General features: G+C 33.6%; 1 long non-coding RNA gene across 2 annotated transcripts; it reads right to left on the bottom strand.

Moving 5' to 3' along the window:
- Positions 1–419: 419 nt before the first annotated feature.
- On the bottom strand, positions 420–2,507 carry LOC106374468. 2 transcript variants are annotated; one of them, XR_001274961.3, is made up of 3 exons: positions 1,220–1,497; positions 853–1,137; positions 420–743 (listed from the first exon to the last, which is right to left on the bottom strand). It is a non-coding gene; the product is annotated as an uncharacterized LOC106374468 (long non-coding RNA). The 2 variants fall into 2 exon arrangements; XR_002658286.2 differs by having other exon boundaries at positions 420–1,137; positions 1,220–2,507.
- Positions 2,508–4,260: the final 1,753 nt, after the last annotated feature.

The raw sequence follows: 4,260 nt of genomic DNA, 5'->3' as shown, positions 1-4,260 counted from the left end.
TCAAAATATTTTTCAAGATGAAGAAATCTACATCAATGTAATCAAGTATGTAATTTACTTTTATTTGCTTAAATATGTGTACATTTAAAACGTATAGAATGTGTTTTACTATGTGTACACCCCTTGTGTACAAGCTTCTTCATCCACGTGTACACTATGTTTGATGTACAACATTACTAAAACACAATCCTCGCTCTCCTAACCATCCCCTTACCCACATGAAAATTATTGATGTCAACGATGAAGACACATGACTTCCAACAAGTATCCTTTTAATCTAACAACTGCTAATTCACCCACATGCATACAACCTCACCACAAACGCGATGTGTTTCATTTATCACAAGTGGTTTTTTTGTCATCATCACCATCAGTATAAAAATCATTTGAACATCTCATTGTAATATGATACTGAAACATTTAAACACTTTTGTTGTTTTCCATTTTATGTGATCACAAAAAATAAGGTGATTATGGACAATGAACAATGTTTTAATAGTGTACGTATAGACTATGGCTTAATAAGTGTACATGGGGACAAATTGGTACACATGGACATTGTTTTAATATTGTACATATGGTCTATGGATTAATGACTGTAAATGGGGGCATACCATAGAGCGTACATATGGACAACGTTGAACTACTTTTTTTATCCCTCTTTTGTTTCATCTGTCAAATATTAGAGCTTGTTTGCCCACATTCCCCTTCATCTATCAAATATTAGAGCCTTCTCGCCAGATCTGATACAAAAAGAAGAGAAACCAAAATAAATAGAATCAAAGTAAGATATTTTTTTAAACAAAAGAAAAAATTAAGAAAAGAAAAATCTGAATCAAAACGGATTCTTACAGGAGCTCATCAGGCTAATAATGAATCTATGAAAATCACTGCTTTCTCAGACACCAAGAAGAGAATGTTGACCAATAACCTTCATTCTCTCAATGTTCTTATATCTTACCATGGACTTTCTCCTTTTCATGTCGCCTTCGTCTCGTTGACATCTCTTCCGGAATAGATTTTGCCACCGTTCTCTCAGTAAAATCGTCGTTCGTTCTCTGCTCCAATTGTGTAGTCCTAAGAAGCATACTCCTTTAAGAATAGAGTTTGCTGCCGCTCGTTCATTTTCCACCGTTTCTACTCAAAAAAGTAAAAAAAAAAAACCCTAAAAACATATTCCTTTAAGATCCAGAAACAAATACACCGTCGGAACACTTACCGCCGTCCTTTTGTTTCTCATGACGGCTCCGGCTCCGGCTCTGACATCTTTCTCGGAACAACTATCTCACAATTTTTTTCGCAAGAATTTGCCGCCATATCTCGTCTTCTTCGTCGACCTTTGGGTTTCTCTTTCTTTCCTCTGTAAAAGTTACGAAAAAGTAAAAGAAAGTATAGTTTTTACACGTTCAGATAATTAGATCTGATTTGTATCTCTCCTCGGGTCCACCACTGATTTTCAAATTTCAAAAGACAAACCAAATAAAACCCACCTAACTAAAACACAATCAACTGGTTACGTTTTATAGAGGGCAAATTGAGTCTTTTCACATAAAAACTACCCAAATAGCACAAACTGTCCTAGAATGTTATAAAAAATTGTTAACTGCCTCTGAGTGTAAATCACTCATCATTTAGGAGGGTGTATTGAACTAATGATTTAAGAATGGTTTGATGGATTTTAGATATTGTGGGATTTAAAGAGAGTTTGAGTAAATATAGCTGATGTTGGTATGATTCTAAAAAAAACGGAAAAAATAAGTGATGATTTGATAAGATTTTTTTTAACCTTCAGAATAGTTTAGTTGATTTGAGATAATTCTTAACTCTAATTTTGGTTAAAGTCCTCACTTGTCCAAGTCCAACTTTTGATTATGCAACTCTTGCAGAGGCAGGCAATGATTTGAGAAGATATTTAGAAATCATTAGTTGAATAACACGAGCGATCCATTGGACAAAAACAATGATCCACCCTCAAAATAATTATAGTACTCTCTCATAATGTATAACTAAGACTTTCACATTTTTTGTTAACTAGATAGTAACAAGATGATATCATATATTTGAATTTTGTTTGAGGGACTTCACTCATCTCCGACGAAGCAAGACATATACAAATTTGTTTGATACATAACCCTCCGATTACCAAATAAAAGTGAAATGCATTATTTCCCATAATGACATAAAAGTACAGAGAGATTCTCACTTTCTCAGCCTACTTACCAGAGAATCTAACAGGCTAAAAGGTATAACGATGCCGCACACATACACATTACATTATTTGACTTACTAAATCTAACAGGTTAAAAGCCTACATGGGTTGAAATTACAAATTTAATTTGGTTCAATTATAAAGAGAAAAGGACAAAAATAGCATTAAATCAAGTTTTTGTTCCAACACTAGCACTCAAGTTCAAAAGTCACAAAAATAGCATTTAATATTTTATCAAAAGAAATAAATAAATGTTTATACCATTATAGTAAATTAGTGTAGACATTAGGGTTTAGAGTTAAAAGGTGGGGTTTAGGATTTAGGATTTAGAGTTTAGGGTTTAGGGTTTAGAGTTTAAGGGTGGAGTTTAGGTTTTAGGGTTTAGAGTTAAAGGGTGGGATTTAGGATTTAGGGTTTAGGGTTTAGGGTTTAGGGTTTAGGGTTTAGAGTTTAGGTTTTAGGGTTTAGAGTTGAGAATTGAGATTTTGAGGATAAGATTTCAAATTTTGAAAAATAAAAAAATTTTAAATTTTTCAAAAGATAAAATGCTATTTTGGTCATTTTAGTTTTTGAGTGTTATTTTTGTAATATAAACTTAGAAATGTGCTATTTTGGAGATTTGTCCAACTATAAACGAACTTCCTTTGCAAAAGAAAAAAAACTATTACACCAAAAAAGAAGAAGGAAAAAACTATAAACGAACTTCTGTTTATTATATCTTGGGTCATCTTCAACTATAAACGCACTCCAATATTATTTCTTGGTTCACGGCACGTAACGTGGCAAATAAACGTTGACCTATGGACACGGAAGGTCCACGCTACTATTTCATCGACGGCTCTAGGTTCGCCACCACTGTTTAGAGTTTGAACCGGAAGGACAAAAGTGTCAGACACATCCCACCAAGAACAAAAAAAAAACGATTAGACGAGAAGGCTCTTCTCATCCAACGGCTCAGATCTGTCTGGCATTTCATCCATCGCCACCTCTGCTTCTCTCTTTTTTATTGATTTAAATTGTCGATAAAACAAAGAGTTAGGATAATGTGTCTTTCTAATTCTGACCATTACTTAATTTCCATTTCTTACTTGACATTTTTTTCAAATTCTAGTGTGATTGTTCCTTTCTTTGTATGACATCCACATATGTGCTTGCCTGCTATAATATGTAAACAAAAAATATAATATACATCCACATATGTGCTTGTCTGCTATAATATGTAAACAAAAAATGTAATATATCATCATATAACACAATTTCATAAGAAGTCAAATTAACATGATATGAAATGTATTGAATACTCGACATCAGATAAAATAGACGAGGGAAATATCTAAAACGCAAAAAAATTTTGTGATCATATGTGAATAATATGCAAATTGTTATGAATCATGAAGTGGATGGTCCATAACCTAGACCATACAAGTTCAAGACTAGAGTCTATTGGGGGTTTACATCTAGCCACATTGAAGATCCATTCAACCTTAGTCTTTATGAGTTTGACCACGTCATTATGTAGAGTATCTTTGTAATTATTTCTCACTTTGACTCCATCTTGTATGAACCACTATATATAGTGGTGTAAGCAATAAGAAATATACGGCACATTTTCACAAATTCTCTTAAATCTTAACACGTTATCAACACGAGACTCTCTCCACCTGAGAAATCCCATCCGCCAGCGATCATCTCTTTTCTGGCCATCTCTTCCGGCCTTCAGCCTTGCTCCGCCGACCAAGTCTATCCCTCTCACGGTTTTCCGGCCAGCTCCTTCACCTCTCTCTCAACCAGCTCATCCGCGGATCAGCTCTCTCTCACGGTGGTCCATTCAGATCAATTTGGTGTTTTCTAAAAGGTAAACTAATCTATCCATAAAATCTAAAAACACCACATATCTGAATCCTGATTATTAGATCTATTTGAATCATAAAACTTATAAAAATCTATAGATCTAAAATTATCACAAATATTAATCTTGAATTTAAGATCTATATGAATCTTGATTCTAAAATTATTTGAATCTCTAAAGATCTAAGAATCTCTAAAAACTT

This window comes from Brassica napus, chromosome C7 (genome assembly GCF_020379485.1).
Source record: "Brassica napus cultivar Da-Ae chromosome C7, Da-Ae, whole genome shotgun sequence".
Taxonomy (NCBI): Eukaryota; Viridiplantae; Streptophyta; class Magnoliopsida; order Brassicales; family Brassicaceae; genus Brassica; species Brassica napus.
The sequence above is the reverse complement of the archived record's forward strand: the minus strand, read 5'-3'. Positions and strand labels throughout refer to the sequence as shown.